The sequence below is a fragment of the Anolis sagrei genome, chromosome 4 (assembly GCF_037176765.1).
Source record: "Anolis sagrei isolate rAnoSag1 chromosome 4, rAnoSag1.mat, whole genome shotgun sequence".
Classification (NCBI taxonomy): Eukaryota; Metazoa; Chordata; class Lepidosauria; order Squamata; family Dactyloidae; genus Anolis; species Anolis sagrei.
The window spans coordinates 170354659-170382019 of NC_090024.1; the positions used below are offsets into that span (position 1 = coordinate 170354659).

The 27361-nt window shown below is 37.2% G+C and overlaps 1 protein-coding gene across 10 annotated transcripts in view; it reads left to right on the forward strand.

The window, feature by feature from the left end:
• DAB1 (DAB adaptor protein 1) overlaps positions 1-27361 on the forward strand; it is a 787489-nt gene that overhangs the window by 586461 nt on the left and 173667 nt on the right. The window lies entirely within an intron of this gene.

Genomic DNA, 27361 nt, shown 5'->3' on the forward strand with positions numbered 1-27361 from the left:
TATAATGAAGAGTATAGCAGCAGATGAAGCTCTTCAAAGTTTTAGGTGAAGATAATCAAGTCAGGGATAATTAGCTACTATTTAATTATGCAAAAAGCAGTAGATATCTGAAGAGTCAAATGAGTATGTTGCATCAGAAGATTAATGTGAAAAAGTGAATGGTAAAGTAATAAAATTATAATACATTATTTCTGCAAGTTTTAGAATAACAAAGATTTATACTCAAAGACTTAAGGTATTATGTGCTTAGTGCCATAAAGTCTCTCTGGAATGACAAACTTTGGATTTATATATCTTCAAACCTTGTTACGTTCAAGACAAATCATAATAGATATTAGTGGAGATTGGTTCAGCATAGAATGATTGCATCATTCATAAAAATGCTCTCACAGTATATATTTATTTATTCTGCTTATTGTCATAAATACAGAATAAACAAACTCTATGCTCTTATTGAATTTAGGGAACCATGCTTCTTTATTGCTAATAAAAGCAGAAGGGAGGAAAGTCCAAGGGGGCCTGACTTGAGCTCATAATACAAAGGTCTAGTGTTTAACTCTTCAGTGACCATATTACTATACAGGTTTCTGTCAGTGATTATAGAGCTACCCTTGGTCAGGGCAAACTTTGGATGAGCAGACTTGGTAATGGTGATCATTTCACCAACCAGCTTTTTATCATGCATTCACCCTTCCTTCCTAATTCACACACAAAAATTCAAATACTAACCTGGACTGAAATCAAGTTCGGATCCTAGAATTTAATCTGTCCTTCTGGTGTCCTAGTGTGCTTCCAAGATCTGCCGGGTTGGCCATAGGGGGAACAGAATGCTGAAATAGATAGGACAGACTTTGATATAATCCTTATCTTGAAATGTCATTTTGTTGAAAGTTGGGAAAACCTAGAACAACTGCAACAAACTGCTTTAATCACTTAGATATCATGGAGATTTAAATCATTAAATGAAAATCCCTTTTTAAATAATTGATTTAATCTACGTTTCTTTACAATATTTGTTTGCATATGTTTTGAAAAGTGTTGCTAGTCTGATCAAGAAATGAATTAATTTATAAATAATTTAGAGAAGTTTGCAACATCTAGGACTGGTTTGTATAATTTTAATCCTTTTTTCCCTTAATTTGAAAAATAGTCATGCAGAATATATTTATTGCCTGTATACTTGTGGATGTTGCATCAGGACATTAGTAGTAACAAGTAAATCACAAACAGAACAACACTAAAACATAAATCCATATCCAATTGTTCATCTCAACAGAAATATGCCTATTAATTCAGAACAAATTGAGAAAATCAGCACCATAGATAAGTTTCATTGGGTGTGCTTTTGTTGAAAATTACACTTGGATTTAGGCCAAACTCAATCTTTTATGTTCCATAAATGGTTCATATTTATTATTACAATACTGTTAGCTGATAAACTATAGATGTTTTACTAACCATGAATTATCTTCTAGGTAGTGTACATAGATATATATTTGGTACATGCTACTAAGGAGCCATATGGATACAAAGTGTGGTCTACCTGAGAACAAAGACTTAACAATTTTTATATCACATTGACCTGCTTACTTTAATATTGTAAAACAACAACAGCAACAGTAATGAAAACCTTTCGGTAACTAAAAGTACACTTTTAGTGTACTTAAGACTTCTACACCAAATCCCATCTTCCACACTTCAGCTGTAATTTTAGAAGCTTTCTCTCTTTTTATGCAGATTGAGTATCCTTGGAATACTTGGTACCAGAAGTGCTTTGGATGTCAGCTTTTTTAGATTTTGGAATATCTGTGAAATTGTGGGGATCCAAGGACAGTTCTAAGTGTGAACCCATGTCAACTGCCATTTCACAGATCTTCATGTGTTTCTTCATCTTTATATATCTCTCCAGCCTCATGTCTCATTTGTTTGCTACTTGTGTTGTATGAGAGTCAGATGATCTGAGAGACTGATTATATATGTACTGGGTTGTTGTAGGTTTTTTCGGGCTATATGGCCATGTTCTAGAGGCATGCATCTATGGAAGGCATCCTTAGAGGTATCTTGTCTGCTGGAGATAGGTGTGAATGTTTCAACTGACCATCTTGATTAGCATTGGATGGTCTGGCAGTGCCTGGGGCAATCTTTTGTTGAGAGGTGATTAGATGGCCCAGATTGTTTCCTCTCTGTTGCTTTGCTGTTGTAATTTTAGAGTTTTTTTTAAATACTGGTAGCCAGATTTTGTACATTTTCATGGTTTCCTCCTTTTTGTTGAAATTGTCCACATACTTATGGATTTCAATGGCTTCTCTGTGTAGTCTGACATGGTGGTTGTTGGAGTGGTCAAGCATTTCTGTGTTCTCAAATAATATGCTGTGTCCAGGTTGGTTCATCAGGTGCTCTGCTATGGCTGACTTCTCTGGTTGAAGTAGTCTGCAGTGCCTTTCATGTTCCTTTCATGTTCCTTGATTCGTGTTTGGGCACTGCGTTTGGTGGTCCCTATGTAGACTTGTCCACAGCTGCATGGTATACAGCAGGAGTCTACTATTTGGGAGATGTTGTAATTTTTCTGTTCAGATTGGAACAATTTGTACCTCGTTAAAGTATGTTATTCAGTCAGCTAGATGCAAGAGATAGAATTCTATGTCTTGTTGTAAATGATTATTAATAATAACTACCCCCTGATATTTTACCTCTTTTTTGTCTCTGTTATTTATGACTTATATTGGTTTGAATTCTGCTGGGATTATGTGCCAGGACTACCTCCCCATGTTGATACCAAAATCCATAGATGTTCAGTCTCATTAGATTAGATGGTATAATGAAATGATATTCCTCATATAAAATGGAAAAAGCAAAATTTGCTTTTGAGAATTTTATTTTATTTTTCAGGTGTGTGTGTGTGTGTTCAAGTAATAGATGGCTGGAGCCATGGATGCCAAATCTGTGGATACAGAGGGGCAACTGTAATTCATTTTTGTTTCTGTTCTTTTGTACAGGAACAAACACCCTGATATCTTTTGCATATTTTCATTTCATTTCTACATTCTATGATTGTGAGAGATCAACAAGAGGAACAGCTTTAAAAGAAGGCTTTCATGGCTGGAATCACTAGGTTCTTGTGGGTTTTTTCGGGCTATAGGGCCATGTTCTAGAGGCATTTCTCCTGACATTTCGCCTGCATTTCTCCTGATGTTTAACCACGCAGCGCCCAAACACGAATCAAGGAACATGAAAGGCACTGCAGACTACTTCAACCAGAGAAGTCAGCCATAGCAGAGCACCTGATGAACCAGCCTGGACACAGCATATTATTTGAGAACACAGAAATGCTGGACCACTCTCACAACCACCATGTCAGACTACACAGAGAAGCCATTGAAATCCACAAGCATGTGGACAATTTCAACAGAAAGGAAGAGACCATGAAAATGAACAAAATCTGGCTACCAGTATTAAAAAAACTCAAAAATTACAACAGCAAAACAGCAGAGAGGAAACAACCAGGCACATCTTAACACCTCTCAACAAAAGATTTTTCCAGGCTCAGCCAGGCCTTCAAATGCTAATGAAGGTGATCAGTTGAAAGATTCACACCTAGCTCCAGCAGGGAAGAGGTCTCTGCCCCACCCCAGCCATTCCACAGATATATAAACCCATTGTCCTAATTCCAACAGACCTCACTACCTCTGAGGATGCTTGCCATAGATGCAGGCGAAACGTCAGGAGAAAATGCCTCTAGAACATGGCCATATAGCCCGAAAAAACCCACAAGAACCTAGCTTTAAAAGAGTTTTTAAGGCAATTCTTATAGTTAGCAATGTAAAAAAGTAAAAGGTCCATGTGGTCTCTTCCAATTTTATTATTCTATTATTCTAAATCTTAATTACATGTTTAGAAATTTAATATTCAGACTTTCACAGTGTTACCTCATGAAGTATCTATTTATGCATACAGCATTCACATTAATCTACTTTTGTGTGTATTTTAATATTTGACATTGTTGAGATTCAGCACATGGATAAAATGCTTGTATAAAATCTAATGGAAACACAGATGCAACATATACAATTCCTCTCATTTTCGGAGCAGAGGATAACGCTTTACAAGGGTCTGATTTCTAAGCTACACTATAGTATTTCATTCTCTAAGGTGTGTCATTGGCTATATGAGAAACAGCTTTCATACTTATGAATTACTTTATACTCATATACTCATTTGTATTGTATTTCATTATTCATCAGAGAATGCTTCAGCTCCCCCACCCCCATTGTGCTTCATTGATGTCCTCCAAATGCCTTTCAGATTAACCCTTTTTGAAACAAACAAAACATTCTAATTCCTTGAAAGTAAATCAAAAGGATTAGGGCATCTAGGAAGAAGCTGTTACAGACGGCTCATGAACAATATCATTGTGACTGACCCAAAGGCAGTTCTTAAACTGCCAATGAAATTGCCTGTGGAGTCTGCCAAGGGACCAGCTGCTGCTGCTGCTGTTGCTGAGGGAGGTGGGGGTGGGATATCAACTGTAGCTTGCATTTGTCCTATAATTTGCTTTCCAGGAGAAAATAAACTGTAGTATGACAGAAAAAAAGGATATGACTAACAGAAATTGCCCTGGAGACTCAAAAATGTATGTTCCTTTTAGTGCCAATTGGTGCTTTCTGAGTGGTTTAGTTCTTGGTCTTTTTTTTGTATGAGACATGTATCTCTATGTGTTTGAGGTCATGTGAGACTTTGGTTGGACAGTCTCCATTGCTTCAATACCCACAGTTACCATAGGTTTGTCAGAAATGTCTACATAAATGCTGATACAGATCAACTTGATTCCATGCTTAGTATTATGGTAAACAGTGATGTATGGGTTGTAAGAGCCTGCAGACAAGCATGAGTCCTTGGGCAAATATTCTGACAGATTGTGGTTGTTTAGTATATGAGGCCTGCTGTTGTGATATCAATTTTCCTTCCACATGAAGTAGACTTTGACCACCAAAATTATGGATGTAAAACTTAGTTTGGTGGTGGGTACAGAAGAAATCGACAGAGGAGTTCCTTGGCCAATTATTATTATTTTATCCTTATTGAAGCCAGAAAATAGGGGATTATTTCTGCAATTTTTTCCATAATGCAATATTCTAAATATGCTGACTCATTAGGGTGTGTCATTAGAAGTTGTTCTAAATGCAAATGTTGCCACTGACATAGACTCTTGGCTTGTACTTTTTGTGAGAACAGCAGTGATTAATCCCATGGGATACGGGTAGTTAAAGACTTGAGGATACATAACAACATAATGTGTGTTTACTTTTCCATCCTTCCATAAGCTTCAGCAATGCGCTGTCACTGCTTGAAGACTATAGTGCATGTAGACATCTCTAGTTCTTAGGAATCTTAGGGTAAAAGTATATATTCCTCATTTGTTAAACTTTGTTTTTTGGGTTTTTTTTTGTAATTTGGATGCCTTGCCCTTTTAAATTATGGTTTATGTTCAATGTGCCTTTGTTAATATCATCAGGAACTGATTCTTGTAACAACACTGACACCTCTCTCCCATGACATCATAGATCTCAGGTATTTGTCCTGAAATCTCAAGGCCTGGGATAGCCCCAAATGGAAAAATTGGCAAAATGCATGCCTGGGTCTGCATGCAACCCTCAAAACTATTTTTGCAACCCTTTATCTCTCCAGATTTCCTGGAGCGCTCTTTTCCAGGTGGGACAAAACCTACGAACAATTAATATGAGTTGAGAGGCCGCATTATCTTCAGTGTCATTGTCTTCAGTGTCACCAGTTGGGAGCCCAACACCAACTGCTGATCTGAGAACAGAGTAAAGAGAGGGGTCCAAGAAAATATTGTATTTATTTTAATTTTTGTATTGTATATTACTTGTAAGCTGCTCTGAGTCCTCTTTGGGGTGAGAATGGCGGCATATAAATGTCAAAAATAAATGAATGAATAATCTTTTAAAATAGGTAACAGGCCCTATGTCTTGCTGTTTAATTTCAACAGCAAATATCAGCTTGTGCCAACTTGATTTTTTAAAAAAATATCAGCCAGTGAAATCCAAGAGGAAAAATCATAACCTAGATCTGCCCAGTCCAATAAAAAGGAAGTATATAAAAAATTGGTTGCAAAAATTCAGTACTGCAGAGGAAAGGACAAAGCATAGAATCCTTCACCTTTTGAGGCTCATTTCCTGCACATCAAAGTTGCCTAGTAATATAATGCTTATTTTAAGGCTTCCACAAATTGGTAAATTTTTGAGTTTCAGATTATTTTCAGTTACTTCAAAAAGCTTTCTGACACCCTCTTCTTTTTGTCCTTGAGGATTATTCTATGTGGGATGGGCTAGTTTCACTTTCTTCCAGCACAATCTCACTTTAGTAGACCTTTAACATCAGGAATTTCAACATACTCTGATCTTAGCTGTGTACTTTGTCCCTCTGGTTTCTTAGTCTTTCTCTGACATTTGAAACACACTATCAATAGCATGTTAAGAGAGGGGGAAAAGTCACTTTGTCATAATAAATTCCAACAACATCGCTTAGGTAATGTACATATTTACTTTGCCTTTAAGCCTGCTTTAGTGTTTGGTAGTATAGAAGTGAGTTTTCTAAAATGGCATTTTTAAGGCAGCAAAGCATAAAAGTGTGTAGTCTATATTTATTGAACCTTTATTAAAGTTCATGAAAATACTTTAATTCTAATCCAAACTGAGTGGTATATTTTAGATAGCATATTAAACTTCACTGCATATACCATGTGTAGAATGATATGGGTTTAGGTTGTGTTTAAAAAATATGTGCATGCATATCCTTTTGTTTTGCTGTTTCTTTTCCCAGTCTTTTTTATTTGTTTATATTGGAAAAAATGTCTAAACCATTAAAATTATAGACAAATTGCACCCCCCTGCTTCCCTCTTTCTCTCCCTCCCTGCTCTCTCTCTCTTTTCCCCCTCTTCTCTCTCCCCCATCCCACCCCCCTACCAAGTTTCCTTTTTAACTGCTTTTGAAGAACTTAATAAAGATTATACAAAAAAATTATAGACAAATTGCTGTGAATTAGAAACAACTTTGTAATCAGTTAGAAGAGTGTTGAGATTTGGAGAAAAAAATACAATAGCATTTGGCAGAAAATTGCATGAGATAGGAAACCTGGGCTGTGAATGTTTTTATGTGATGAGTTCTAGAAACACTAGAACATATTACAGTCACAAAGATTCTGGAAAAGAAGGAAATCTGAGAATTTGGCAATAGGTAGGAAAGCATCCATGTGAGAAAGAAAAGTATGGCCAAATTCAAAATATAATGAAATCCCAAATTCACTAAACACTGATTTTATATTGGTCAATCAAAATTCCAAAATAAAATGAAATGCTCTATCTGTCTGTCTGTCTGTCTGTCTGTCACCTTGTACATAGTACAGGTAGTCCCTAAGTTACAAACATCTGATTTACAAATGACTCATAATTCAGGTGGGACACCAGCAGGTGAGAGAAATCTACCCCTAAGAAGGGAAAATATCCCCTGAAGCAGTTTGGTTGACTGGCTCAAATTTTTTTTTGGTCCTTTTAAATCTGCTTACTTCCAACATGTATTTTTCCCCCACATGGGAAACCCATAATTGGATTGTTTCTTGAGAATGGTGGGAGTTTACTCTGGTGGTAACTACTGGATTGGGGAAAACTGTCCCAAAACATGAGGTTTCATCTTCAGTTTCATTGGTCATTCATCTGCATCTCTTTATTTCTTTCTACTCCATCAACATATATACTTCCCCCACTATTCAAATACCTTGTGTCTTATAGGTTAATATGTTTTTTTTAACTTAGAGAGTACTTATCCACTACAAATACAACAATAAATATATATCTACAAATATATTGATTCAGTGAATCAAGTGTTGAGAGAGCTTTTGAGTACATGCAAAACATTTTTTGGCACAATTGCATCCTTTCTGCTTCCCTACTTCCAGTCAAAGGTCACAATCCTTTGATACAGGGAAGATACAGTGAATGTATGCTGGTTCCAGGGACCCCAGATTTGTGATATCTGCAGGCATAATAAGAGCCTACTTTTCTGTAATCGCTTTCATTATATATTTAAAAAGATGTGTATATGAAAAAAGGAGGAAAAGGTTAGGTATTGGGTAAAAATAATGGGGAAGGTGAGGCAAGAAAATAGCAAGTTGTCAAGAGAGAAGGGGGGAGTTAGGTAACCTATTTATCAGTTTGCAGATAATGCACTAAATAATTGCAAGGCAGTTCATTGCGAGTAATTATAGATAATATTATATAATAACTGTTTATATTGCTACAATATTGAATGGAAACCAGTCCAAACTACAGAATTCAGGCAACTGGAACTCTCAAGCAACCAGCATTTTTTTCAACTAAAATTGCATACTGCGTTTATAAAGCTATTTTTATAATAGCTTTATATTAAGTTGTCTTCATTTATGTTTACATTCACTACGTTTATCCAGCATATGCCAATCCCCATAGGTGTCAGTTAAGTGAAAGTCTACTGTACATCACTGAAGTCTATCACAATGCAACACCTCTCCCCCCTCCCCCCCCCCCCCCGAAACAACTCCAAGCACTTTCCTTCCACATAGGCCCATTCCTTGAATAGATACTTTCCGAAAGGACCCCATCTGTTCTTTTGGAAATCTTCTAGTTTTCTGCTGATCTTTTGCTAAGCAAACAAATCAGTCCCTCTCCTACCATTACAGTTCAAAGTTCAATTTTTTTCTTCTATACTTCCCCTTTCCCTAGATATATCTGTTCTTTAATTTTACAAAGCCAGTTATTTGACCTGGGTTCCTGAAAGCTGACTTTCCCTCTCTTCCTGCTTGATGACAAAGACAGAATGATGCATTTCCCCAGTTTTTATCATTTTCCTTTTTCTTTTATTTAATGTAAAAGATGTGCAGGCAGCCATCCTAATGAATTCTAACAACCTGTCTTATTCAAGCATATTTTAACTGACATTGTTACTTGAGGAGTCTAGAAAGTTATGTGAGATTATTAGGGGAAAAATCAAATTAAATCAACAAGTTATTTCCAAGTTCACGTAACTAGTTCTTCTGAATTTATTCAAATGTACAGAGCCAATAGAACTACAATTTCAGTTGGAATTACAAAGACTTTGTCTGTAACCTTTAGAAATCCCTGAGGAAGAGGTGAGGTGCCTGCAGACTAGAGTCATACCAATATTGTGGGCTTAGACAATGACAATCCCATCATCTTGGTTTAAATAACTTGAAATATTTAAGTACGGATCCTAAAATAACAAGCACTTAGAAAATCTGAAAAATTGATTTCTCAAAAACAAGTATTGTACTGATAGTAAAAGATCAATACTCTTAATCTCTCTTCTTTTGGCAGAATTACAAATCTGATAGATTGGGGCAATATTGTAGACACAATCTCCCATGATATCATTCCATACAAGCAAGTGAAATATGTGCTAGGCAATGCTACTGTCAGATAGATTTCTATCAGATTGAAATGCAGAGAGTGCTAATCAGTGAGGTCAAAGAGATTTGCAACTGGGTTGTGACATGTCTCTATCCCAAGTTTAATATAGTTCAATATCTTTATAAATGATTTGGATGAAGGAATAAAGGGCAAACTCATCACACTGACAGCTGACACCAACTTGGAAAGGGTAGCTTATACCTCAGAAGAAACAAGATACAAGATGACCTCAACTAGATTGGAGAACTGGTTCAAATCTGGCAAAATTAATTTCAACACATATAAATGTTAGAGAACCAGTACAGTATCATTTGAACATTGGATTATGACTATAGAGATAAGAGTTTGAATCCCTGCTTGACTATAGACAGGATACCCATTTGGTGACCTTGGGCAAGTTGCAAACTCTGAGCCTTAGAGGAATGCAAATCAAAAATCCCCTCTGAACAAATATTGTCAGGAAAATCCTGTGATATCTTTGCTTTAGGGTCACCATAAATTGAAAATAACTTGAAAGTAAACATGACAACTAACCTGAAAAGTTATATATTTAGTGAAGAAATAGATTCACAACTATAGTAAAAATCACACATATAAAAACAAAATGGGTGAAATACAGTTTGACAATAGTATGTACAAAAAGTGTCTAGTTTGACAATCATACATATGAAAAGTGTGATGAATTTGTTTATTCTTTCAACATCACAAGGAAAGTTAATGCAGTTGCGGCTGTGGATAAAATATCCTAGGGAAGGGACCTAATAGTATCATCTAGACTGTTTTGGTAACATGCCATCTAGAGTACTGTGTTCATTTCTGGACATAATTATTTAAAAAGAAGGAAAGTTAGAACAGGTCTAGAAGAGGAGAATCAAATCCAGATAATCTGAAAACTGAGCTGCACATGTGTACCTATAGTAAAGAAGACTGAGGATGCAGTGTAGAATTAATTCAGTTTGAAACAACTTTAATTGCTCTGGCCTGATGTTATGCAGCCCTGGGATTTGTAGTTTACTGAGGCATAAGCACTCTTTGGCAGAGAAGGAAAAGGGCTTGCAAAACTCTTTGTTTTTCTACACCGAAAGAATCACATTGAACTTGGAAAATTATGGCAGCAAGATGTTAGATGTAAAAAAACTATTTAGGTTCTGCATTTAAATCTTATGTCTGATGAGATATTAAAAGGCTTACAGCAGTGATATAGCTGTGCACACTGTCTTTGAGTCCAGTCATGCTTGGACTTTGAAACCAGTGATGATTACAAAAAAGCCAAAGGCTAAAAAAAGAATCAGGTTACTTTTCTTTTCCATATCATTCTTTTGTATACTTCATTGTGGTATTAACTTGGGTGATTTAGGTTGCTGTTGTTGATTTTGTACACTGCAGGTGTATAAATCTGTTCAATTTCTTTTTAGAGAAGTTCAAACTGATGGTTAGAATTGGGGGGTTTCTATCACAGTAGCATCTGGAACATATTTCATTAATAAATATTGCAAAAATATAATTGTGGTATGGGTCATTTGCATAAATTAAAAGAGAAGATTAAAATTTAAGGGGGGAAACCATTATGCACTTCATACATTTTAAGTATTTATTCTTAATGTATATAAAAATGTGATGAGTACAGTGAAATGTGCACAAGATAATACTGAAGTTGGAGATCAAATCCTGGTTTTATTTATGGATTCCATGTTTCTATGTCATCTGCACAAGAGCAATATAACGCACTTGATAATATGATGGATTGGATTATAAAGCAGTAATAAAAGTAAAGGTAAATGTTTCCCCTAACAATAAGTCTATTCGTGTCCTACTCTGGGGGGGGGGGGGGGCTCATCTCAATTTCTAACCTGAAGAGCCGGCATTGTCCTTAGACACCTCCAAAGTCATGTCGCCGGCATGACAGCATGGAGTTCCATTACTTTCCCACAGAAGTGATACCTATTGATCTACTTACACTTTCATGTTTTCAAACAGCGAGGTTGGCAGAAGCTAGGCCTAACAGTGGAAGCTCACCTCACTCCCTGGATCCAAACTGTCAACCTTTCGGTCAGCATGTTCATCAGCTCAGCGGTTTAACCTGCTGCGCTACCAGGGCCCCCCTATAAAGGAGTAATTTTACTCAAAACTCTAAACACAATCTGCTGAAATTTGCCTTTTTGTGCAGGCAAAATGTTAATCCCTTTAAAAGTAGGAATAGTGAAGAGATACATTCACTTCACTTTTTAAATTGAATTTCCACATTATAAATCAATGTGTGTAATGAATCCATCTGCATTTATATTTCTCACTGCTGCAGTTCCATTATGCAAGCATACATAAAAATTACAATAAATGCATTCATCATGTACATTAAAGAAAAATGTGCACGCAAATGTACTTATTCCCTTTAAATCTGTGGAAAGAATCGTTGCAGAGATGTACACATCTCTGACAAAGCTGGCATGTGCTTATAATCTATGAATTTTTATGCAAATTATATGAGGGAAATGGCAAAGTGATATGGAAATAGCATGGAATGAATTTTAGTTTAGCCAAGTGGGACTCTGAGGGAAAACAAAATTGACCAACTCATCCATCTCTGTTGAAAAGTACTAATAGTATTTATTGCTCTCATTGCATAGCATGGCTAGTTAAGCTTCTGTGCACATCTGGGTTACATGGTTGACAATCTGTGTGGAATTAAAATAATCATGCACATTACAAATTACAATAAATAGGTCAGATCCTCTTGGTGGAATATGCTCTCATCTTCATCTAATTGTTTTTCATTACCTTTCTTTTCTTTTTTAAAATAGTAACTGTGCATATTCCCAGAGCTGAGGTCAGATGATTTTATTTAATTTTTCTATAAAGAAGAGGAAAAATCTATAGCTGATGTGTCTGAAGTACATAGAATCTCAGGAGGACATAGCATTTTTTTTTAATGATTACTGATTGGTTAGTGAATTGGGAGACTGAAAATGGTCCAATTCTAAAGGATTTTCCTTCAAAATATTAGCATTATGTTAAAAAAATAGGCGTGCAAGGAATTGGGATTACAGTACACCCACCACTTTCATTAGGGTTAGAGTTCAAGACCCCATGAAAGTGGAAAAATTACATTTTCTTTAAAAAAAAAACCCTCAGATAATACCTCTTTAGGAATGTTTAGATCATCCAGGGCAACACTGTGGGGTTGCCATTGCCTTTCTCTAAGGCTCAGATGGTGTGACTAGTCCAAAGTCACCCAGTGAGTTTCTATGGCTAAGTAATCAATCAAATCCTGATCTCCCGAGTCCTAGTCCATCCCTCAAATTGTGACAAAAAACTAGCTCTCCTGAGCTAGATTAGGTTTTTCAAATCAATAAATAATTGAAACCAGATAAACCAAATTAATAAACCCAGTGTTGATAAATCAGGTTATTTCGATGGGCATACTCTAGCTGGGATTGTCAATTTGATTCAGGAAAAATAACTCAAAGTATTTAATCAGTCCACAAAGTAAATAGTAATACAAATGCTGCAGCTATTTTAACTGTATTTAATTTGGTTTTGGAATGTTTGCCTCATTAATTCCTAGGTATTATATCAATGTAAGAAGCATTGAGAGTATAAGCTCTGTACTTCTCACAGAATTAAAAGCCAATTAATTCAAAAATTGTTTGCATTATTCCTTCATACACTCAATAACAGAAGAGTAATCCTCTCGTGTTTTGTTAAAGTAAGGAGCTTTCTGATCATCGGCAGCGAGATCCAAGTCATCTGTCCATTAAAAAAATGAGGTGGTAAAGCACAACTGCTAAGACAGGGTGGAGAAAAAATACATTTTGAAAAGAAAAATGTGATGGCGACTCCTAAACTGCAATGAGTGTACAGCGAAAAAGAAATGGCATCTCATTGAATCAACACTGCACCTAAAAGAGGGGAAAAAATGACCTAGATTGGCAGAGACAATGAAAGCTGTTGCTGTGAATAGCAGCTTGCTTGCCATTCTGATTTGGATATCAAAACAGATGAAATGTGGACAATCTATGATAGTTTACTTGCGTGATCTGTACAAAGAGCTACAGTTTGAAGGGGGGAGGGGATGCAGTAATGACCTTTCTCTGAACCCTGCTTTTTCAAATTTACAGATGTTGAGCTCATGATTTTTTTTAAAAGAAAATACAATGGGATATCACTCTCAATTGTAATGAAATTTTGTCCGAATACACATAAGATATGTGGGACAATTCTGCTTCCCCTATGCTGAAATGATTGATAGATAAATTTCCTTGAATTGATGTCAATGGACTATTATTGTATTTTCCTTTGTTTTTTAATAAAGGTTCACAAAATTTAGTGTGGGTGGGCTCCACTTTCCTGATTTGGAAAATAGTTTGCCTTGGCTCTGTTTGCTTTGGTTATCATTTGATTTGTGTCAAAATGAGAGCTTTTGAAACTTTGTGCCTTTTATTGCAAATCAACAAATGGCTTTAACAGTTGGATGACATTGGCAGGCCTGTCTTGATGGGATCATTTTTGCCAATTTTCAGATAGAAAGCTGCTGGGACATTTTGTGCTATAACAGCATTTACTATTTCTCCCTTCCTAACCCTCACCCGCCTAAATATTTGCTTACCCTTCTGAGCTTTTATAACAAAATGAAAACAACATACATGGTGTATTTCTTTATAGAGGACAAAAGTGCAAAATTTCAGGACAGATAAGTGTGTGTGCACGTGTGTACTGAAAAGGAATTCCTTCCTTTCCCTTGAGTTTGGTGGATAATTGTATATGTGTGCTGTAGTGGTGCTGTTGACCTACAATTTTTGCATTACAGGTGCAGAAGTTAGAATGGAAATGGTTTTAGTGGTTTTGTTTCTTCTGTTTCCTCTACTGAAGTGGTAGTTCCAAATTCATAGTAGAGCAGGTAAATGGACAACATTTTTGAGTGGAGCAGAAAGATGGACAACATCTTATTGAACCAGTTTATGAACATGGACATCTTGTAGGGGAACATGTGACCAGTAGGCTAAATGCAAATCTCCAAGTGATCTCTCCACACTCCAAAGGTCTCCCCTAAAATGTGCTCTCACATTTTAGCAGAATCATAGAATCATAGAATCAAAGAGTTGGAAGAGACCTCATGGGCCATCCAGTCCAACCCCCTTCCAAGAAGTAGGAATATTGCATTCAAATCATCCCTGGCAGATGGCCATTCAGCCTCTGTTTAAAAGCTTCCAAAGAAGGAGCCTCCACCACACTCCGGGGCAGAGAGTTCCACTGCTGAACGGCTCTCACAGTCAGGAAGTTCTTTCTCATGTTCAGATGGAATCTCCTCTCTTGTAGTTTGAAGCCATTGTTCCGCGTCCTAGTCTCCAGGGAAGCAGAAAACAAGCTTGCTCCCTCCTCCCTGTGGCTTCCTCTCACATATTTATACATGGCTATCATATCCCCTCTCAGCCTTCTCTTCTTCAGGCTAAACATGCCCAGCTCCTTAAGCCGCTCCTCATAGGGCTTGTTCTCCAGACCTTTTATCATTTTAGTTGCTCTCCTCTGGACACATTCCAGCTTGTCAATATCTCTCTTGAATTGTGGTGCCCAGAATTGGACACAATATTCCAGGTGTGGTCTAACCAAAGCAGAATAGAGGGGTAGCATTACTTCCTTAGATCTAGACACTATGCTCCTATTGATGCAGGCCAAAATCCCATTGGCTTTTTTTTGCCACCACATCACATTGTTGGCTCATGTTTAACTTGTTGTCCATGAGGACTCCAAGATCGTTTTCACACGTACTGCTCTCGAGCCAGGCATCCCCCATTCTGTATCTTTGCATTTCGTTTTTCCTGCCAAAGTGGAGAAGGTTGCCTGTTGTGTCTCGTCAAGAGTACTAATGTTTCAGTAGACTATTTTACATGTTTTTGTGATCTCCTTTTTCACCTGGAAATGGCCATTTTCTTTTATAGACCAAGTTTAAGAGAGAAGACCCCAAAAAAGGTAAAATACCTAGTTTGGGGGAGCATTATTGACAATTGTAATTTTTTTCCATTATAGAAATATATTTTTTGCTATTAGGCTGCAAGGAGATGTAATTGGAGGATGCATGCTCTCCTCGAGAGATCAGTGCAGTCCCCCTTTCTCTGGAGGTTCCACACCCCTACTGTGAAGCTTATGTACATTTTAGAGTGCAAAAGAGTTTTTCAAGATGGTTAAGAAATAATTCTCTCTCCTTTTAGTTTATGCTCTCTCACACAGACACATAGAAGTAATTTGTACAGTCACTCATCACTCCACATTTGTGGACTTCTGTGGAACTGATTACTTGTGGTTTTAGTTTAAAATGTTATCTCTAGAAATCTCTACATCTGTGCATCTATGACAAGTTTTTTGAATTGCTGAAGGTCCTAGAATAGTGATTCCCAAAGTGGGCATTACTGCCCCCTGGTGGGTGCTGCAGCGATCGGGGGGGGGGGGTAATGACCACAGGTGCATTTGGGGGTGATGAATAACTGTAAGGGGCCAGTGAAAGCATAAAAGAAAGAAGAGAAGATTTAGAAAAAATGGTTTCCAGGGGGTAAGCCAAATAAGTTGGAAACAACTGACCTAGGACTTTCTAGAGGTAACACATCTCTAAGAATCTCTTGATCCTCCATTGCAATTATATGGCTAACTTCCAAAAGAAATTGGCCATACAGTCAAACTGAGACACCTAGACCAGATCCAGACAGGCCTTTGTCCCAGGACAGTCTGCGTTTTCAAAACGTGGGTTTTTCTGTCCACACCCACCCCAGAAAGCACCGCTTTTCCTGTCCACACCCACCGCTTTCTGGGGTGGATGTTCAGATGTTTTCTTGGGACTAGCCCAAGAGAACATTTGGAGGATCTATCTCCCTCCCCCCAAGCCCCCAGACCCCTTAGAAAAGTAATAAAAACATACCTAGCCTCCATTACAAGCCTCATCTGGTTGTCCCGGTGCGTAAAAAATGACATGGCAGGAGAGGGGGGGGGGGAGTAGGAGGGAGTACTGTCTGGACTGCAGTTTTTTGCAGTCCAGAACTGGAAATATTGGGTTTATCCCATGCCTTCCAAGAAGGTATTGAATAAACCAACTATCTAATTAATTCACTATAAACCAGGGTTTCCCTGGTTTGTAGCAAATTAATTTGGGACTGTCCAGAACATTGTCTGGACGGCCCCTCCTTTACTGCAGTAGAACCACAATAAAGCTTCTGTCTGGATGGGCTCCCAGAGAGCTGTTCTCCCAGGTTAAAACAAAGTCATTTCTTTATCTGTATTTTTTCACATTCAGTGGAGTCCAGTGAATGTGCAAAACAAGCAATATCCCCTCTCTCACATTTAAAAACATATCTTAAAATATATTTCTATACATATTAAAATACACAGAACAAAGATTAAAACACAGGACATGAGTTTAAAAATTCATAATTTAAACTGACTGGGTAGGCCTAGGCCTAGGCTTGCCAGAAGACATAGGTCTCGAGATGGGTTTTTAAATTCCAACAGACAAGCCATGAGTGGCATCTTCTGCTTGTTTGGGCAACTATGTGATGGAAATGTATATAATAATTAACTTAAATAATTATTAAATAATGAATGTTACATACTGTAATTAATGTGAGAAATAACAAAACAAGCAATGTATTATTTTGGGTGTTTCTCCGCAATGCTGCATATTCATGCACATCTCTGCAATATATGTATTTTTGTGTGCAGTTGTCTGTACTGAATGAGTTTAATGTGCAAATTTTGATTCCATATACCAAATTTGTTCATATTTCTGGATCATTTTAAATACAATTCAGATCAGCAGCCATTTGGCCCGAGGCACTGCTGCAAGGGAGGAGCCACTTTTGCTGGCCTCCAATGGATGAGAGAACGGTGTTAATGACTTCAGGCAAAATATCTGGTGGAGACATTTGCAAGATGAACCAGAGGGCTTATTAAAGGGGGCTTCATTCTACCCCTCCTTACTTCATTTTGGATAACATTTTTACCTACTCTCCAACCTTTAGTGAAATATGGGTTTTGCCAGTCACTTCAGATCTATGTAGATATTTTTGCTTCTTTTATCTGGATTATTTTGTCTACTATATGTTGTACTTGGGTGACTGTAAATTCTCGTTATTCCATGAATAATAAAGTATTTTAAGAAAACATGTAACAAAATGAAATAAGCTAACTTTTCTCCAGAGTATTGTATGTCTACCTTTTCCATGGCCTTTGGTCAGATGTGACCCTGAAGTATTACAGACTGTAAAAAAAGAGGTCAGTAATCATAGAATCATAGAAAAATAGAGTTGGAAGATACCACATGGGCCATCTAGCCCAACCCCCTGCCATGAAGGCAAAGCACAAAGTACCCCTGACAGTTGGAAATCCAGCCTCTGTTTAAAAGCTTCCAAGGAAGAAGCTTCCACTACACCCGGGGGCAGAGAATTCCACTGCTGAACAACTCTTACAGTCAGAATGTTCTTCCTAATGTTTAGTTGGAATCTCCTTTCCTGTAATTTGAACACATTGCTAAGAGTCCTGGGGCCTGTCCAGACAATACCATTATTGTGGTATCTACCACAATAAAGGGGGGCTGTCCAGACAACATCCTGGACAGTCCCGAACTAATTTGTCTCGAACCAGGAAATTAATTAGATAGTGGGTTTATCCTGCCATTACAAGCTGGATTTGTTTGTGTTGTGAGTCATGTTATTATTGGCTGTAATCTATGAACTTGGTTTCCATTAAAACACATATTATTGTGTAAAATAAAGCAAGATCTAAAATACAAAAATAACAATGCATTCATTTAAATATGAAATATTTGTAGAACCTATTGTTATATTGTGCTTGTATTCCATTTTGAAAGTATGTTCTTTGAGAGATCATTGTAGATGTGTTAGTTTCTTGTGGGTCCTGAAGTCTTTTAAGCATTTTAATTAAAAAATTATTTGAAATAATTTCTGTTTCAGGATAGTGATGTTTATATTACTCTGTAAGATATCCTTGAACATTATATTTTTATTTTGATCAACTGTTCTTTTCCCCAATTGTTCCTTTCCCCTCTTTTTCTTCTGGAGATTGAGTTTTATTTATATTGTGTTTAAACAACCACTCCTGTGAAACAGTTCCATTGTCATTATATGAATGAAAGACCCATTAAGTGTATGCTGTGTAGCTGACAGCTCTTTAAAGGAAAGAATATGCCATGATAATTAAAGGGGAAAGGCTTCCTTCCGCTCCTGCTGAAAGAAGTTGAAAGACAAAGCATTGGATCCGGGCTGGGAAGGCTGTTGAAAGTATCCTTCCCCTTGTCGATCCTGTTGTACAGCTTAATAAAGCATGGAGTACCAGACGGTTTTTAATCAAAAGGAAAGAGGCCCTTCTATACCCAAGCTAAACTATGATTGCCACTGTTACTTTCTCCAAAGAAACCCGATAATAAGAACATTACTACACTCAGCCAAGATTTTGGCTTTTGCCATTTTTACATATCTTTTATTAATGTGGCTATTATAAATTTGTGTTGTGCTTTGCAGTCTTGATTGTGTTCATTCTTATAATATTAATTATTACTACTATAAGCAGTTCCCAGATTAAACTGTGTGTTTGTAACTCTATGGACATTGATGTGTGTATGTAAAGGATGGGCCAAAAATCACAGGGAGGATGCAATATTCTTTTTTTAAGTCATTTTATTAAGTACATAATCACACAATCTGTGAATAGGTAATAGACAACTATTTCATGTACACCTTTATATAATATAGCATTTTGGTATTATCCATCTCTTTAGAATGTTCTTCTTAGTACTTTTTTTCCTTTTGCCCCCCTTCCACCCCTACCGCCCCATACCCATAACACATTTTAAGAGGATTCAATGCCCTTTATGTTGTGCTTTTAATTTACAATTTACTATAGCATTATATACAGTATAAAGGCAGTCTGCAAGTTACGAACAAGATAGTTTTTGTAGATTTGTTCTGAAAGTGAATTTTTGAAATGAAGCTCCAGCCATGGATACATTTGTTTGGCTGGCTGTGCCCCTGTTCAGAAGATTTCACCTCACTTATTATTTTTGTAACAATTGGATTTTGAAAATGTTGGCTTGTCATGGAAAAAGAACTGGTGATAAAGCTTCAGTGGAGACACCCTTTTCCTATGATAACTCTTAGAGTTAATTTCTTCTCACTCCCTGTTGTCTCACCCTGTTTGTAATAGTTGTATGTAAGTTGGATATTTGCATTCTTTTTGTCCTCTGTGTGGGCAGTTTTTATCAGCAGATCTTGGAACCTTTAGTGGTATAAGGATAGCAGCTGTAACTTATTTATTTATTTATTTATTTATTTATTTACACTATTTCTACCCCACCCATATCAGCCCGAAGGCGACTCAGGGTGGCAAACAAGTCGGCACACTTCGATGCCATATATAAAATACCCAGGAATCTTACCCAGGAACCATGTTTATTTTTGGTGTCTATTGCTTGGACCTATTTAAAATGCATCCCTTGTACAGGTTCCTGTAACAGTTAACACCTTACTTCATTTTATAGATTTAATCTCCATTTCCTATGAAGCAAGATAATTTACAACCCAACTGAAACTTCAATGGGTTTAGTAATTGGTAGGTTTAAATTTGGGTTGTTTATGTGTTGTTTTGGAGGTTTGATTTATTTATTTGGGTTTCTGGGAGAGGAAGCAGAAACTTTATACTTGTAAATCAGTTGAGCAGACTTTGAAGATCCGTCCTTGGAAGTTGCATAATTCACGTACAGATCTGAAGAGCTCATTAAGAAGAACCATACACAAATTCTGACACACTGAAAGAATATTAAATCAATTCAAATTGTGCATAGCCATGTAGTGTTATTGAACCATTTCAAAATGTTGAAAGAGACTGAATTTGAAAAGGGCAAGTGGTTTTACAGACTTAGCTTCTATAAGTGATTTAAATTGTCAAATCATTCTCCAGTGTTGAGAAGCTTTAATCTTCTAAATTATAAAAGAACTGGGTTCCCTAAATCATTGTCAGCAATGGAGATGTTAGGAATCTTGGGTGGGATTTAATCACTGGATACATTCAGTTGGATTAGCTTTAGGTTCAAGAATTGGGCTGACTGAAGCAAGTTCTTCTATCCTACTTTCCTATAGTAGCCAATTGAGGCCTTCATTCACTAGCACACCGAGGACTATTGGATAGAATAAACTGCCACATTTGAATGGTCAGTGGAGACTTATATAATACAGATTGAACTGCATTGTTTATATGAGTCTACAATGCCATATAATCTTATCTGCATTCTAATGGCAGTATACATGGGGCCTGAGATGTAGGGCTCTTCCAAATAGGTCTTAATTCCAGGAGAAACTGGGTTTTTAAAATTCATTTCCTCTCAAGATCAAGGCCGCCCACCCACCCCAAACCCCAGGATTACCCTGGTGGGAAGGCTACATGTCCTCCTAGGTCAACAAGAGCTTCCCTGGTCTCAAAAATGACACATAAGGAGGTGGGGGAGAGGGGAGAAGGGATTTCCCTCCCCCCTTGCCTCCTGATGCATCATTATTGAGCACCAGGAGATAATGGAGGGGACTGTACTTCCAGCAGACCCCTCAGGTAAGTTTATTTTGAGGGGGTGGTGGAAGGCTGGGAGCGGAGGGGTGGGTGCCATCTCACTCCTTAGGGCTCCAGGAGTCCAAAAAACCGGGGTTGCTGTGGGCATTGGCCCCCGGACTGCAGAAGCAGTTCTGGGAGTCAAACCCCACAGGGCCCACTCCTGGAAAGATCCAGACCTTAGCTTCTGATCTTTTCAGGTGTTTTATTAATCCAGAGCAAACTGCGAAATCCCAGTTTTTTCTGGATTAATTCAATTTTACCTGAGGTGTAATTTGGATATCTCTGGTAAAACTGAGACAGGTCCCTCATTTTAGGCTTGTCTGGAAGGGCCCATAGAGAAATGGGAAAGATCCCTGTAAATTCACACCCAAAAACAGAATATGACTATCCATGGAAAGCAGACTGGAGATCCATCTCCTGGTGGAGTGGGACTTTAGTGTCACACAACTAGTGATAGATTTGAATGTCTGGTTGTACTGAGGAAGCAATTAGGAACATAGCTTCATGTAAGAGCAATCCTTATAATGTATTATCAAACAAGTGGAAGTTAATATTTTATTATGTGGGTTCTGGGTATAGAAATCAAACAAGTTGTAAGAGCTCAAAAATTCGGGCACTTCAAGTGTCTTGATTCTTGAGTTACTTTGGTTGGTCAACAACAACAGCAACAAAAGCTTCTTACTGTTCCAGTTGCTAAATCTCATGGCATAGTGGAAGAGACTGCTTCAAACATATAACCTCAGGATTTGCCAATGTAAAGAGACTATCCAGTAATGGATGAAGGCAGTAGATTTCATATCAAATAGGGTAGTAAATTTGCTCCAGATATTAGTCTGAAACTTGAAGGAGATATAAAAGTGCTGCACTTCTTGTGGGGTAAAGGATCCAGAAGCTTGGATAATGCTTTTAACAACAACAACAACAACAACAACACTAATGAAACACCGAAGAAGGAGACAGAAGGCCTGATTCTTGCAGCCAAGGGACTTTCAAATCCAAACTGACAAAGTTTAGAACACAATACACCAGACATCACAATTGTGGAAAAGAAAAGTTTGGATTATTGATGTCGCCATACCATGTGACAGTCAAATTGACAAAAAAAAACAGGAAAAACTCAGCTGTTATCAAGACCTCAAAATTGAACTGCAAAGGCTCTGGCATAAACCAGTACAGGTGGTCCCAGTGGTGATTGGTACACTGGGTGCCGTGCCAAAAGAACTCAGCCGGCATTTGGAAACAATAAACATTGACAAAATCGCAATCTGTCAACTGCTTGGATCTGCACACATCATTCGAAAATACATCATACAGTCCTAAACGCTTGGGAAGTGTTCGACTTGTGATTTTGTGATACAAAATCCAGCATATCTATCTCGTTTGCTGTGTCATACTGTGTTTTTGTGTCAGAATAATAAGAATAAGAATAAGAATAATTTATTACCCATCTCTCCTCAAGGTGGGATATAAATATGTACAAAAATGTAGAGATTTCCTGTCCCTACTATAAAAGAAGCTACCAGACTGTGAATTGCAAACCAAATCGATTTCTAGAATCTGTAGTAGAGTTAGCTGTCTCTCCACTTTTGCAGTTTTTGCAGATTTGATTATTTACCTTTTGCAGATTTGATTATTTGTGGATGTGATTAAATTTTAACTCTTAAGAATCTATAATCTTTCTAGTGTGGTTCTATGGATAATCTCCTTCTGCCATGTTGTAGGAGTTCCAGATTTCTATAGAGAGAAAAATACTTTCTAGCAATCTCTAGGTCCACAAGTGCCAGTCTATGCTTGTCTTCCAGTGAAAGACCATAAAGTCATGCTAAGAGTCTCAGAAATTCCAGAGAGATGTTCTCTCAGGTAAAACAATGGCAATTTTTTCATGGCTTTTCACTTACATGGGGGTGCTGTGTTCCTAACCTTGATGAATGTGGACAGATTGTATCACCAGCAAGGAACTCATAGTAGATAACAGTAATATGTCTTTGATTGGACATGGTCTGGGACAGCAAAACTAATTATCTCTCTTCCCTATGGTAGGTCTGGATGTAGGAGTTCTAAAAGTCTTACCTCATTCATTATTTTCCTTCATAGCTTCCTGGATTTCAGTCATAGATGTACAAGCTTTAAAATCTTAAAATCTTAAAATTTATATTTTGCAATTTTAAGCAGTTCTTTGACATTTTCAAAATTCAACTGGAGCTATTTCATAACAGCAACACTGCCAAAAATCCATTCTCCATATAATTTAGTATAAAGTATTGTTGAAAATGATGCAGAACTGTCAGCAACAATACATTAACAGCAGTTCAGTATTGTTCTGATCTGTTTCTGATGTGGCTTTCCATGCTCAACAAGATGCCCACCCTTGAGATCTGTGACCTCAATGCACTAGAATTTCAGATAAATGATAATGTCCCTTGTGGCTCATAAATGAATGCCTTTCCTGCAGTTATAGAGCATTAGAAGCATGCATAGTACTATGTAAAGTCATTTTTACCTTGGTGGCATCATATAAATGACAAGTAATTATAAAACTAACAGGAGTATCAATAATAGCATATCTTTGAAAAGAGCATACTTATTTAAAAGGAAAAATTAACTTGATTTGCATATCTGTCTATACAACCTGACATATATTCTGTGTGAACTCTTTCAGTAATTTTAAACACATGTTGTTGCACACTACAGCTAGATAATGAAATTATAAATGAACAGCAAAATTACTTGACTATATCTGGGTTAAAAACCCATTACAGTACTGGTACCTTAAATTTAATGCTTTCTTTATCTCTCTCTTTCCTTCCCCCAACTGTTGTTTTCCTTCCTTCCTTCCTTCCTTCCTTCCTTCCTTCCTTCCTTCCTTCCTTCCTTCCTTCCTCCCTCCCTCCCTCCCTCCCTCCCTCCCTCCCTCCCTCCCTCCCTCCCTCCATCCTTCTTTCTCTCTCCCTCATTTAATTTTATTTGTCTGTTTTCCCCTCATGTCATAATCCCGGTGGTGCAATAGGTTAAACTCTTGTGCCAGTAGGACTGCTGACTGATAGGTCAGTTTTGCAAATCCGGGGAGAGTGAGTTGAGCTTTCTCTGTCAGCTCCAGCTCCCCATGCAGGGACATGAGAGAAGCCTCCCACAAGAATGGTAAAACATCAAATACCCAGGCATCCCCTGGGCAACATCCTTGCAGACAGCCATTTCTCTCACACCAGAAGTGACTTGCAGTTTCTCAAGTTGCACCTGACATAAAAAAAAATGTCGTTCTCTACCAGTATTATATTGTTCTTAGCTAGGGAACCATCCCTGTAAACAAAGTGAACCTTGAACCCTGAAAAAACTTACATGACCTTGGATTTAAAGGTTAATTAAATGTAAGGCAGGGTGGAAGCACAACCTTCAACATAATTGTTTTGTGTATTCCTATGGTCAGTTTTATTATCTTATCTCTTCCAAGGGCTCATACGATCTTAGTACCCACATGTGATGTAGACTCTTAATAAAGTATATTTTGTTCTAGGACTGTGGATTGAACAAAGCCTGGAAACCTATTTGAAGCACTTGAAATTATGCCCTTATGTTTTTAACCACCAGGCCTAGGAAATCTATGCTAAAGTAGCATATGGTAACACTAGTAAATATTACATGTGAAACAGCAGCACTGGAATATCAGGTGCTTTTCAGTTTTACCAGGAACCAAGTGTTTCATCCTTTCCCTCTCTCTTCCACTTTCTTATCTTTGACATATTCTAGTTTAACAAATCCAGGCAGCAAAACCTGAATGTGGACAAATTGCATTGGGGACAACTTTCATCTAGAGTTGCATGATTTAGGGAATTCTGTAAGCCACAATTTGGTATGCCTTTATACTGTAGAGTGAGTATACGTTATCCCGCTTTTATTGTTCTGGGTTAATGCATGGGAATCATGGGAGTTGTCATTTTATGTGGTAGCAGCATTCTTTGGCAGAGAAGGCTAAAGACATTGCCTTATAAAACTAGCAGGAGGATTTGTGCTGTTGCATCACTGGAGAAACCAGATGTTGAGATGGCAGGTTGGCCTTCAAGCCTGGTTTGAGCCCTACATCAAATTAGCTGGAAGTATTTTGATAAACCTCAAGGATTCTTGCTCATGACAGTATCCTTCCTCATGAAGAACTCTCTTACTTCTAAAGGTCCTGATGCTTCCTATGTAGTGATGGGGTAAATGTGAGGCTGTAGGCTACACACATTAAAGATTAATCAGTTTAATTAATTAATGTATTTTATGAATGACATAACCCCAAGTCTCTCTTTCACATACACTGGGGCTTCATAGTATCCATCCCAGTTTTCAGATACCTCTTGATCTCGGTTTTCTATCTACTACTATTACAGCTTCTTCTTTTACTTCTTCTTTGTGTTCTACTCCCTGTACTTCATGTGTGATATGTTTGTACTTTTCTAAATTGACCCTTTTCTGCTTGTTGATGGAGGCTAACATTGGTGCTTTTCCCGTTGTCTGGCTTCTTAGCCATTCTTCAGAAAGCACCAAAGATTATACACAATGCTTCTGAGTAATAAAAGCATCCTTTTGTACTTTGGAATGCAATTCATTATGTCTTTTGGGATCTGAACCCACTTTAAGCAACTAGATATTCTCTAGACACATTTTTACCTATCTGCACTTTGTTTTGTTTCTATTATATTTGTAATCTTATTTGCTGCAGTTTTGCTCTGTTGTTCTCTGTTTCTCCTCTCTCTTGTTTATTATGATTATTACTTTAGAGGGTAAAATTTTCATTTACTTTTGTTTGTCTTTTTGTATACAGTGTATTTTAGCAGAGATATCCAATCTGCTACTGCCAAGATAATAGTGAAAAATTCTGGTATTTTTCTTTCAGAGCGGTAAATAATTTGACTGCTGCCTACTTCCATTCCCTTTAGAGCAATTTCAGCTTTCATGTTTGAGTTTGGGTTTGTTTCCACAAACCACATTTTGAAAACTGGAAAACTTGCAAATTTCTATTCAGAGGTATTGAACTCATCACCATGCAAATTTTGATAAAAATGTGTTGAAACAACAAATTGGAAATGCGAGAATGTGTTATGAACACCTTATTCAAATTATGCAGCATATTATTTTATGAATAGTGGTGTTTGCTGTGCAAATAGAACCACAATCTATTTTGCATAAGGAGATTAGAATTTGGACCATTAGATTTATGTTTTATTCTTTGATTGGGATAGCAAACAGATAGCTCACACGCTCAAGAGGAAGTAGTTAAAATAATCTAATAATGAGTGGGATTCTATTGTCTAGCCAGAAAATTCAAGATTCTTATCAAAGTCAGCATATATGATGTTAATGTATTAAAATATATAATATATCAAAATGCATCAAGAAAGAATAATATACACAATGGCTTAATCAGCATTCATCTTATTTCTTTACTGCCTGGTCTCTGGCTGCTTCTTGTTTCTTAATAAAATTTCATAATACAATATTTTTAGTCTGTTTTTAATGCTGTTGGCTGAGTCCAGACAAGTTATGGTGCCGATAATCTATCATTTCATGATGGTAATACAGCAAGTTATATTTGACCATAACAACCAACCAAAATAGTCAAAAGCACCTTTTTATTTAGCCTGGCAGCCAAAAAGAAACAAGATGCAGCTAAGTGTTTGGCCTTGTGGATGCCACATTAGACATCCTCTGTTTTGGCAAGCAGCATGGGCTTTTGCAGGTAAAATGGTGGGATATGCTTTTCAGAAATCACCTGCCAACGTCCAGCTGGCTGGTCAAATTTTGCAGGCTACCAACGTTTGTTGACTTATTTTCAACACTAGCTTGTATTGTATTCAACTAAGGGTTAGCATCAAAAGGAAAAGGAAGTAGGAAAAATAAGGAAATTTATATCAGTAATTTACAGTGAAGAAACTCAATGGACCATCAATGGGAAGCCAACGAGTAAATAATAATAAGAAAAGACAACAAAGGGATTAATTTACTGGTTATTTCCCAATTACCTGCCCAGGGAACTCCTGGAAGTATTTTAACTGACACTTTTTAATTAATTTATTTATTTTTGTTTTTCCCCTCTTCCTTGTCCTCAATTCTCCCTTCCCGCGTTTCCAACTTTACTGAAAATATTGTTCTCACTCTTTCCATGTAAATATTACATTTTTTGATTTCTTTCTTTCTATCCGCTCCATCTGAGGAGCAAAATATTCCAAATAAAAATATTTAGAAAAAAAGGAAAAGGAAGTAGGAAAGGGAGAAGATACAATGAGAATAAGCATGACTTGGTAACAAAA